This window comes from Hyperolius riggenbachi, chromosome 6 (genome assembly GCF_040937935.1).
Source record: "Hyperolius riggenbachi isolate aHypRig1 chromosome 6, aHypRig1.pri, whole genome shotgun sequence".
Lineage (NCBI taxonomy): Eukaryota > Metazoa > Chordata > Amphibia > Anura > Hyperoliidae > Hyperolius > Hyperolius riggenbachi.
In genome coordinates this window covers 61,478,635-61,490,768 of record NC_090651.1, presented here as the reverse complement: position 1 = coordinate 61,490,768, position 12,134 = coordinate 61,478,635, and the positions used below count along the sequence as shown (strand labels likewise).

The following is a 12,134-nucleotide window of genomic DNA, read 5'->3' as shown; positions in this document are numbered from 1 at the left end:
CTATAGCAAACATAGGGGTGCCAGCTCCTCCCCTTCTGCAGAAAAGCGCTATGGAGCAGTTTATCATTTACCTGCCCAGTGCTGCTTCGGCAAAAAATCTTCACGGTGAAATGTGGCACAAGACAAGATGCCAGCCACACAAGGGGATTTGGATGCTAAGAGGGGGGCCCCATGGTAATTTTGCTTAGAGGTCCCATGGGTTATTGCTGCACCCCACCTCAAACTGACAATGTTTCAACCAGAAATACTGTCACCAGCGTGCTCCTCTGATTGGAAGGTAGAGTGATGTAATTGTTTTACTGCTCACAATGATGGACATTTAAAGCTCTGGATGGCCACATAAAATGGCAAGGAGCCTGTATTCGGCCCGTGGGCCTTGTGTTTGACTCCTGTGCTCTGTAGGATCCAGAGGCTTCCCTTTTCTTAGGTAAGTATTTTTTTATTGTAACTTAGGTTCTCTTCAGATACGCTTTAAAGCAAGCCTGTGAGTAGAAAAAAATCAATCATTGAGATACTTTCCCAAGTAATGGCAAACCTCTTGGTGGTCCAGAGCCCTCCCAGTTCCTGCGTTGCTGCCCGGACTCTCTTTTTTTTATGGACCTGGGCCTATCTGTGTACGAGCTTGGCCATACTGTGCATGTGTGAGAACGGTATACGCAGGCACAATAGTGTGAAACCTTGTGAACGGAGGAAAAAGCTGTGCACAAGCAGCATCTTGCTACTCGGCAGACTTGCGCTGTCCCAGTGCAGCTGGGCTCATACACAAATGGGTGAGTGGCCGCAAAAGCATATTTGACAAGCCCTTGTTGAATATGCTTAAAGGTACCCTGCACTGGTGCGATGGGCATCAGGATGTTTGGGGAAGCCCCTGGACTATTCCAAGGCTTTTCTTTATTAAAGAAAGTATCTATCATTATTTGTTTTTCTGCAGCTAGGTACGCAAGAACAAACTTAGGACAACTGCAATATTACACAGACCATCTCTGCTTTGTCATGTCAAACCTTAGGCCATGACTTTTGTCCATCTAAGAGTGTTTTCTTCCGCAATTGACAAGCCCCTGGCTGCTTGTAAGCAGTTTTTTCATTTGTAACTGAAGTGAGGGCTGTTTTGAGCAGGAGCGGTTCGCTGTAACATGAAAACAAACACACACAGTAGCTGACAAGGCGATGCAGACAGAGATGAATGATGTGGATGCTGCAGTTAGAGTGGAATCCGGCTCTACACTAACCGAGGCCTCCTGGGACTCTCTCCTCCTGCTTACATCTGCTCCTGGAAGAGCTCTCTGCTGGCACTAGATAGGAACACAATTAAACAGTGAATCTACTTTTCTGTAATAAAAATTGCTTTAAAGTGTACCCGAGGCAACATGTGACATGATGAGATAAACATGTGTATGTACAGTACAAAACATATTAATAACCAGCCTGTTTTACTTGTTGTATTTTGCTGCCTGAAATAATTATTTTCTAGGCATGGAAGTGACAGCTTCTGTCTTGTGGGTATCTTGTCGGGAATATAGTAAACATCACTGATAAGCAAATTACAGCCATAAAGGTTTTCCTGGCAGAATACAACTTTTGAGGGCAGGGAGAGATAAAATACATTACCTATTGACCTTTTTCTAACCGTGGAACACTTAATAGGCTGCCACTGATTAGAGACAGTGAAACAACCAACCTACTTTATAAATGTTTACCATGAGAACCATGATAGTTGTGGGTGAAGTGTGATACACTGCAAAAGGAAAAAACACAACGGGAGCCCACAAAGGCGGGTTGCAGAGGAGGCAACTGACCACTTGAGACAGGTGGAGATGCATAAACCCGACTCCACTCGCGGTACCAGGAGAAGCTAGTGCTGGTCGCTCTCTTAAAGGAAAGGTTCAGGGAGGGTGGGCAAAAAATAAAAATCAAATTCCACTTACCTGGGGCTTCCTCCAGCCCGTGGCAGGCAGGAGGTGCCCTCGCCGCCGCTCCGCAGGCTCCCGGTGGTCTCCGGTGGCGCGCCCGACCTGGCCAGGCCGGCTGCCAGGTCGGGCTCTTCTGCGCTCCAAGGCCCGGAACTTCTGCGTCCCACGCCGGCGCTCTGACGTCATCGGACGTCCTCCGGGCTCTACTGCGCATGCGCAGTAGTTCTGCGCATGCGCAGTAGAGCCCGGAGGACGTCCGATGACGTCAGAGCGCCGGCGTGGGACGCAGAAGTTCCGGGCCTTGGAGCGCAGAAGAGCCCGACCTGGCAGCCGGCCTGGCCAGGTCGGGCGCGCCACCGGAGACCACCGGGAGCCTGCGGAGCGGCGGCGAGGGCACCTCCTGCCTGCCACGGGCTGGAGGAAGCCCCAGGTAAGTGGAATTTGATTTTTATTTTTTTACCCACCCTCCCTGAACCTTCCCTTTAAGAAAAAAGCACCAACACTCTGATGAGGGGAATCAGAAGTGCAGGTACTCCCCTCAGACGAGGGGGGTAAGGCACAAGTACAGGAGAAGAGGCGCCCAAGGCCATAAAATATATTAAAAACAGCTAAAAATTATTATAAAATAATATCATTGAGGTAAGCCACCTCATTTTTTTCTATTTTTAGCGGTTTTTAATATATTTCATTTTCTTGGGCGCCTCTTCTCCTGTACTTATGAGAACCATGAGATATCTAAACAAGTCATTTTCAGGAGTAAGAGGACAAATACAATTGTTTAACTCATCAATTTATTTTCACCTCTGGTTCACTTTAACACACAGTATTACTGCTGCATCATTTGGTAATATTTATATTTAATATTTAATATGATCTTTTCAATTCAATTTTCTGACATTGCCAGGAAGTTTAAATGTTTCTTGCTGCCATGGCAACAGTATACTTCTTTACACAGAGCACTGCCAAATTCCCATATTTCTGTTTGTACAAATATTATAGTTTATTTTTCTTCCACACAAGGGATTGATGATCATGTGATAACAGCAAGCTTGCACTCCAATTTAGCATTTGCTGCTTGGAACATTAACAACGGCAGGCTTTATACTGAATGTGACCTTTTTGCAGAAATTCTTGCAATAGATATACGGTAATCACAAAACCTAGCCTCTGAAGAAGTGGCCCTGTTCAACCACGAAACGAGTCAGGCCATGGTGTATGTTAGAACCATGACATTTTTTGAGAATATGTTCAATGTTTTTCAAAACTTTTATGAATCTCTGTCCATTTTATGGGGAATTCTGTTAAATGTTATGCTAGATCAATTCAACTCTGCTGAAACACAAATGTATTGCTTTATCGATTGCACAGAATTGTTATGAATGGGAAGTGGTGGGGGAATAAACGCTGTATTACTGTGCTTTAGTTGGTCTTTGATGTTTTAGTTGGTCTTTGATATTGTTAATATATAATATGCAGACTTTACTGTTCGTTTTTTACACCTGGCCTGTGCGTTTGTGTTGCGATGCCCCACTTCTGTCGCATCACACCACAAAACACAAAATGTTAATCATATGACCTTGCGGCAGAGTACAGGGACAGGGTCATATGCATAGTGCATGCCCCTCAATGCCCCATCCAGTGACGCAGTCCCTGCGGGACAGGAAGTACATCACTGGGATTCCAATGTTTTCCTGTTGTTCTGTGCATGTGCCTGCACCGCAGCTGCCAACATGTTTAAAATTCCTGCATCGCCCATTGACTTACATTACTTCTGCTGCTGGTGCATCACAGTGGAAGTCCGTTGGAAACGCGCTGTTGGATCTGGCGCTTCCAGTACAGCGCAATGCCGTAAGGGTTCTAGGCCCCATTGCCTTGCATCGTTGTGCATTACTCTACCGTAAAGCAGGTTCTGCAAGGCAAGTGTAAAAGGGGCCTAAATCTTTTGTAACCCTGTCTTCCCTGTACACTATTAATGTTTAACCATCTGTGAGATAACGTTCATTTTGAGTACAGTTTTCCAGATTTTATTTATTCCATATTTTAGGTCAGTTGGCCTTTGTTTTAGTTAGAGGAAGAGTGCAGTGGCAGAAGACAGAGCCATTATGGTTGAAGGGCTTAAGCCTCTGCACTCATGTGACTTCACAGCATGAGCTCAATAGTGCCAAGAACAGGGGATTACAATACAAAATGCAGACGTTGGCAGCCAGGATAATTCAGCCAGCTCTGTCTGCAGGCTATTCCGTGCCTCAAGAACTAGAGGGAGATGGTGCTGTACATGGGCCACTCCAGTGTAACTCTTATCAGTACTGTGCTCTGGACTGTTTCAGTGCACCGCTGTGCTAACGAGTATTGCTTGAGGCCAGTGTTAAAGAGGCCCTGTAGTGACATAAAGTAGAATGTAGTAAATTATCCAGGATACCTACTTTTATGTTAATTATCATGGTTTTGTTATCACAAAACACTTCCTGTATCTATGTATTGCTGTATATTGGCATGTAGCCCCGCCCACTCAGTGACACTTAGCATAGGCGCTTAATTTGAATCCTTGTGCAGATTGTTTGATACTCCTCCCTATATTGCCTGATGAAGCGGGGTTGAACCTGCGAAACGCGTTGCATTTCTTTTTGGAGTTCCTAATAAATGTGTCTGCTTGAGGGAGGTAAGACCACCACTTCCTCCTTCAATTTTGCCATTTAAGTTAGTTTTTAAGCTCATTTAATCTAATCTTATACTTTTGGCGCCTCTGTTCATTGTATACAATTTTGAGTCCACCCTTGGTGGAGGGTTGCTACCCTTTCTTCCTGTCTACAGAGAGCGACTTCTTAATCCTGAGTGGGGTCAGGACAATCTCCCCACCTGCCTTTACAGTGGTTGCCTGCTGGTGACCCTGACTTGTGAGTATCTAGCAACACAAACTTATTGCCACCTTGTCCAGTACGAATTACACTATTGGGGCTCTTGTTGTTCCCTGTTTTTATCACTTAGCATAGGCTGTTTAGCTATGCGGAATTCTCCTCCCAGAGCATTCTGGGGAACCAGGCATTATTTTCACTGGCTTCTGAATTCTCAGTAAAGAAATATTCTACAGAGTTGCACCTGACTGGACTAAAGATGTCACCACTTGTGATACATTTCAGAATGTAAATCAGGAATGAGGAGAGATTTTACAACACTGACTAAATAATTTATAAATGAATCTTGTAAAAATACATTTTTTCAGTATGTTATTTTCAGCACAGTTCCTCTAAACTGAATTGCCAATCAAAACCGAGGTTCACATGCAATTTAATCCCTGGCAGGACTATGCTGGAGTTTCATGTGACTGTCTGTGTGTGAGAAGTGGCAAATATCCATTGAGGCTTTGCACCTTGGAGTTTATTGGAAATCGATCTTAAAAAATATATTTTTATATTCCCGACAAGTCAGAAGCTGTCACTTCCATGCCTAGAAATTAACTCTTTCAAGCAGCAAAACAAAATCAGCCAGATATTTACCTAAGGAGAGGGAAGGCTTTGGGCCCTATAGAGCCTTCCCGCTCCTCTCTCGGTCCACGTTTCAGCGCTGGCTCCCCGGTAGCAATATATGACCAATTTGGTCAAATACTGCTCTAATCCCCCGGCATGGGTGACTTCGGAAGTCTTCAGGAGCCTGAATGCTTGCAAAGATGGGCCGTTCCATACTGCGCATGCATGAGCACGCATTCTCGCACACTGGCGACTGCACAGTATGGAGCCACCTGTCTTCTGGGGGACTTGGTTCCTGTAGACTCACAAAGTCCCCTGCAGTGGGGGAGTCAAACGGGACAACCAGCGCTCAACTGAGGGCACCAGGAGAGGAGAGGGGGAAGGCTCTATAGGATCCAGAGCCTTCCCGCTCCTTAGGTAAGCATGTTGCTGCTTTTTTCTTTTTATTTGATTTCCAATGACTTTTAACATATTTTCACAGAGCCCATAATAAATAACATTTGTAAGTATGCTTCTTTAAAACATTTTATACAATAACCTCATGCAATAGATATGGTAGTTACCTCTCTAATTTATTCATGGAGTTCAAAGGGATGTTGGCATTCCTGTGGTTGTTGCCTTAGGCATGAGCCTACTAAGCCTTACCATGGCTCTTAGCGGAATGTAAAGCAAGAAGACCTGTAGCTTGTAAGAGTGCCATTCCTCAGATTCTACAGTACTTCCTGTACGTTTCACAAAACATCCTTCAACTCACTGTTATCCCAACACGCGATATCCCCAAATTATTATTGTTTAGTAGTATGCCACAATTAAGCACGTCATGCAGAAAAATATTAATTTGCTTATGATTAAGTATATTTAAGGGCATTTCTGCATGTCATTAGCTGCGTGTCATTAACTGATTAGCGCTGAGGCTCAGGGTGTATTTTTATGAAGCCTCATTTCTCTTCGCCAACGTACCCAATTAGCTGTCCTCGATAACAAGTGCGGGCGCGGTGGAAGTTCGTTAATGCGGCGGCTAATTACTCCTTGCTTATAAGACACACAACCTGGAGACTTCCAAGCTAGTTATCGAGGTGTGATGCGGGGTGACCCCACAATATGCCTTATGTTTTCCGTGCTAATTTGTGTTCATTTGCCACCTTGGGAATGATAATTGGCAGATTGGCAGATTTTTTTTTTAAATTGTGTTCGGAGTGTTTTTTATTTATTTCTTCTTGAAACATGCGGCAAGTGTTACAGCAATCCCAGTATAACTTGAAACCCAAGTCTGGGAACAGATGTTATCTTAGCTCTATGTAGATACACAAGAGCAGAGCTTGCTTTTATCTGTGTGTAAGCACTGTGGTCATCTAAAGTTAAATAAATCGCTAACAAAATGGGACAGGAGCCCCTGCACTATCCATTTCCTGGAGCACCAGAGCTGCAGGCTGGGACTTTCTCAGGCAGGAGTAGTGTGCCCCCCCCACTCCCTTTCCCGTCAAGGCAAGAAGGTTAAGGTTTAGGGAGGGGATAATAAAGTCAATGGGATGTAAGTTAGCTCGACAATATAGGCTATTTGGTTGAAGCACCGGATTTAGGGGCAGGCCCCCAAGGCTGGGGACTAGGGAGCCAGAATTCGCCTTAATCTATGAGGCGAGTGACAGGTTAACTGTACCTGCTGTCACCCGCCATAACTAAAAGAATGTCCGCAGCCAGCCTCCCCGCCGCTTCGCCGTGTCTGCCTTTGCATGCAATGCCTGTGTTACAGAGTGCAGCTCTGCTGGCGTGGGTGGCCACCGGATACAAGCAGAGCGACGTGCGTTGCCAAGATGGAGAGAGCCTGCAGCAACTGCAGTGAGACTCTCCTTCCTCTAGCCCTGCGCGTGTCACACAGTCAACTCCAAGCGGCACACAGCGGGCAGAACGCAGCAGTCTGTCACTTCCCTCTCCTGGGCTCCGAGTTCACTGCTGCTTCTAAGCTTTCTTTTCCCCTTTGTTAGCTGCTGCTGTCGTGTCTCTCCCCCAGAGACATGCAGGCGGCATGCAGCTGATGGAGGGCAAAAGGGAGCTTCGGTGCTGCAAAAGACTTGGAGCCTGGAGAGGGGAGAGGTTGGTGAGTGACTGCCACATAGCTCGGAGGCTACTTATACACTGAACAGGAGGTTACCTATATACTAAACAGGGGGGCTACCTATTTATTAAGCAGGGTAGCTTGCTACCTATATACTAAACATGGGGCTGACTACCTTTACATTAAACAGGGGGGCTGGCTTCCTATATATTATAAACAGGGGGGCTGGTTACCTATACACTACACAGGGGTGCTGGCTACCTATACATTAAACAAGGTGGGGGTGCTGGCTACCTTCACACTACAATGGGGGACTGGCTACCTATACACTAAACAGGTGTGTGCAAGTTGGGGGGGGGGTGTAGGTTGAGACGCCATTGGTCAGAGGGCGGCTGGTGACAGTGGCTTTGGGCGGTAATTAGTACAAATCCGGCCCTGCCCGTCTGACTTCATTGATCCAAGCAGCAATAGTTAAATGTTCTGTTTGACAGCCATTTGATCAAACAGACTGAGATTTTCAGGTTGCGGATAGATCGAATTGCATTGAAGTCAATACCAAAGCCCCATTATGCTAGAATCACCAAATCGGTACTTATCCGTTAGCCGGGCGCATCCGGCAGGTGGCGCTAATTACTATTCCTTCTCCAGGCCGCCATGGATAGTAGGGAAAGATGTAACTCTGGTGGAGTTTTGTCGCCACCTAGAGGATGCGCCCGGCTAACGGATAAGTACCACCAAATCTTCCCTGAGATGATTCCAATTGGTCCCAATGAGGAGCCCTGAAGGGAATTTCAAAGATGCTTTGGGGCTTACTGACAATTGCTGATCTCTCCGTGCTCCCCCTGCCCATATAGTGCGCTGCCCAGCCCCACTGACACACAGGGCAGGGCACCCACAGCACCTTGCCATGACACCCCTGCACTGCCACATTTTAACCTCTGCTTATCCTTCCCCCTGAGAGGATTCCCATTGGTCTGCAGAGCTTCCCAACCTTGTCCTCAATTACTCCCAACAGTGCATGTTTTGCTGTTTTTCAGAAAACCACAAACATGCACAGGTGAGGTAATTAGGGCCGCTTTTCAGTTACACAGTTAGAGATGCTAAAAAGACACAAGCGGATACAGCTGCGTCAGTGGGCTCAGGCCCTTAGTGTCTCAGCAGAGCCGATTATCTGCCTCTGTGAATTTCCTCAAAACATGCAGTGTTGGTGGTACTTGAGGACAGGGTTCGGAAGCCCTGTATTAAAAGACCAATGGAGAGCCCTGGAGGGATTTTCAAAGATACTCTATAGTATAGCAAGTGTTAGCGGCAGGGACACCTGATAATAGCAAATTAGTAATCTAAACAATGACATCGTCACTTGCAGGCTGCTAATGTGAATGCTTATGTATGTTTCCATGCTAGTTATTGTGTTGCTAAACAAAGAATCACCTTAGTGCCGTAGCCCTTATCCCATATCCTGCTTCCAAGGACACCATTGGGGGTATAGGTAGGGGAAGACCCAGAATTTACTAGTGGGCTCCGGGAGGGTCCTGAAGTCACCCTTGTATGCGGTCCACAATTTTTTTTTGTTTTTTGTAATGTATTCTGACGATTGCCTATCCTGTTCCATTTGCACTTTACAATGCACAGTTCCTGTTCTGGTGCTTTTGCTACTGGGAAGAGATAGTGAGAGATTTAGGCTGCATTTCCACTTGTGCGGTGCGAATCGCCGCGGTAAAAATTCGCATGCGGGTCCTTGCGAATTTTCATGCGAATTTTCTTGCGAATTCGCATGGATGACGATGCATGAGAATTTAACCATAGCAGTGCTGGTGTGCTTTTCCATTGTTCCTATGCAAATTCGCATGAAAATTCGCATACTCAAACCTCATGCAAATTTCCTATTAAATACATTGTATGCGATTCGCATAGCGGTATGCGATATGCGAATTCTGATGGCTCTGCCATGCGAATTTTTTCTGCACAGAAAAACGCAAAGGAATCCTGACAAGTGGAAACAGTCCCATTCACTTCTATTGCTATGCGAATTTGCATGCAAAAACCGCATGCAAATTCACGATAGTGGAAACGGGCCCTCAACATTACAAGAAAGGCAGAGAATAATGTTTGTTCAGCTGAATATAGCTGTACAGAAACACATTTGGCTTGATTCACTAAGACACATAGTATGCTTTATCAAAGTTAGCACGCCTTATCAAAGTTAACATGCCTTATCAGAGTAGCATAGCGAACTTATGCTTGCTAATCAGCACTCGTCTTGCCCTGAGCCCCTGCGGATTCGTAGCGCTCGCTATGCTACTCTGATAAGGTGTGGTAACTCTGATAAGGCATGCTAACTTTGATAAGGCATGCTATTTGTCTTAGGGAATCAGGCCCATTCTGTCTCAGCCCTCTATCTATGCCACCACTGAATATTTTCCTGAATTAAATGCAGTCAGGCTAAAAAAGTATTTTGCTTTTTAAAATACTGAACATTTCATTGTGTTTTAGTACAGCTGTGATCCTGGGAGCTCATTCATCTGCCATGTGGGGTCAGGAAGGATTTTTAACCTCTGTAAATTTCAATTGGCTGAAGCATGCCAGGCCTTTCTGTGCCTACTTGCAGATCAAAGCTGCTAGAGCTGCATTTAGTGAGGCTGGACTTCATGAACACACAGTATGTCCTTTTGCTACCTGAGTTAAATACCTTTATGGACCGGTGGGGAAGCTCTTGTTACTTTCACATTATCTTGGACTGCCTACATCTGTGGAATGACTGATCGTTTCTATTGCTTAATCTCACCAAAGGAAACCACAGATAACATATTTTAATAGTTACCTTCTTAAAGTGAATGGGAACTGCATTTAAAAAAAAAAGGAAGCAAATACTTATCCAAGGAGAGGGAAGGCTCTGGGTCGCATAGAGCCTTCCGTCTCCTCTCTTGGTGCCCTCTATCCTGTGCTGGCTCCCCCCCCCCCCCCCCCGTTTTAATCCCCCGTCGAAAGGGTATTTGGAAGTCTTTTTGAGCCGTGTCCTCCCAAAGACTTGCGGCTCCATACTGCACAGGCGTGAGCGTGCAAGAGAGCGTGCTTGCGTAGGCGCAGTACAGGGCCGCCCTTCTTCAGGAGCACTCGGGCTCCCTGAAGACTTCTGAAGCCTCCTTCGGCCGGATAAAGCAGTATTTGACTAATTTAGTCAAATACTACTACCGGGCGAGCCAGCACTGGAACGAGGGGACCAGGAGAGGAGCTGGAAGGCTCTATAGGACCCAGAGCCTTCCCTCTCCTTGGGTAAGTATCTGTCTCATTTTTTTTTAAATGCGGTTCCCATTCACTTTAAAGACCACTAGCAAATAGACGACTCTGCTGTTTCTCAAACATGGATTTTTAAAGGACATCCGAGGTGAAAATAAACTGATGAGATGTCCTTCTGACACTACACTGAGATAATGTGGGACCAAATACCCGTTCACTGCTTTGCTTTTTGGAAACGTAGCTGGAAAAATTACTATCAACTTTGTTACCGCTCCATAAACAGTTTGTTCACTTCATTAAATCTGTTTTAGTTGACGAATTATCGAACAAACACGTTGACTTAAAAATGACATCTGCCTTGTACAATTCACATTATTTTAAATGGTCCGACTGATTACGGAGCATTCCGAGACTGGCAAACGGGTAACAGAAATATGGTCTTGATTTGTGCCTGTGTGTTCAGTACGCCACATTGACAAACTTAATGAACAGACATCTGTCATACTTACTCCGAAGCAGCAGTTCAAAAGCAGCAGCGGTGCTGATTCGCCCATGAAGTTGAAAGATGCGCCATAAGTTAGCAGGCACATTTTTTTTTCCAGACTAAGAACCTTCGCCCCATATGTTAGACATTTCACAGAAAATGTGTTTTTATGACATGCCAGAAACCATAGATGAAAATATAATTTGTTTTCAGCCTAAGTGGCGTATTTAAACTTGACGTATTAATTGCCGCAGATTACAGCAGCTGTATGTGAAACGCGTAGAACAGACGCGTGGAGGAGACGCTCCCAAATTGTGAGCTGCTAAACTGTAGTGCGGAGAAGGATCGCAGCCCAGACCACCATTAAAATTCATGAGATTGTTTTTGCAAGGACTATTTACAACGATATGCTCCTTATAAAGAGACCATCCACACCCTTTTTGCATTATGAATCCTCCAATATATCAGTATTTCCGACTCATCAATGTAATTGCTGGTGCCTTTTGAGAAAAAAATTCTTGTTGTTTAATATAAAGTACTTTTGGTACAGAATCCGAATTATTTATTTTGCTAAAGGGACACTAAAGCCTAACGGCAGTCTCATCGTTTGGACCGTTAACCCCCCTTACTCTCACCATCCAACACACCCCTTCCAGAGCCTGTAAGAGCCAAACCCAGTTCCGTGTACAACACCTTTGTGCTTATAGGGATTCTTAAGCCAAGTAAAAAAAATAATAATTTGTACTCACCTGGTGCTTCTACCAGCCTTCTGCAGCCATCCCGTGGCCTTGCAGTCAATCGCGCATCCTCCTGTCCCACACCGCCAGCTACTTTTGATTCACTGACAGGCCTGGCAACGGGTAGTGTTCTTCGCGTTCCCGTCCACAAAAGCACTGTTGCAGATGGGAATGCGAAGAAGGAGACACGTGGCCAGGCCTGCGCAGGCGCAGTGAGCCTGTCGGCCGAAATCAGCAGAAGCTGGCGGT

At 45.5% G+C, this 12,134-nt stretch overlaps 1 protein-coding gene across 11 annotated transcripts in view; it reads left to right on the top strand.

The window, feature by feature from the left end:
* DAB1 (DAB adaptor protein 1) overlaps positions 1-12,134 on the top strand; it is a 996,155-nt gene that overhangs the window by 805,193 nt on the left and 178,828 nt on the right. The gene's annotated exons all lie outside the window — the stretch shown is intronic.